Here is a 294-nt window from a genome sequence, read left to right on the forward strand (position 1 = left end):
ACTATTTTCTATTTTTACTCCTGGCAGGGATTCGTTCCCCGGCCCTGCTGGGAGCGCTGCAGCGAGCGCAGCCGCGGAGCCACTCGCGATGATTTGGAGCTTCTCTCTGCTCACCCAGGAATGGAGAACAGCACCAGGCCAGGCTCCAGCCCTTGCCTCAGAAAGCCCCTTCGGGGAAAAAGGACAAAAAAAAAAACCAAACCCATCCTGAACAATGGATTGCAGCAGCTCTCCCACACCCGCAGTGCGGGGCAGCGGCATTACCGCAGGAAGCGTTCGTCGCTGCTCAAGCGA

Source organism: Pterocles gutturalis, unplaced genomic scaffold, assembly GCF_000699245.1.
Source record: "Pterocles gutturalis isolate BGI_N339 unplaced genomic scaffold, ASM69924v1 scaffold14314, whole genome shotgun sequence".
Classification (NCBI taxonomy): Eukaryota; Metazoa; Chordata; class Aves; order Pterocliformes; family Pteroclidae; genus Pterocles; species Pterocles gutturalis.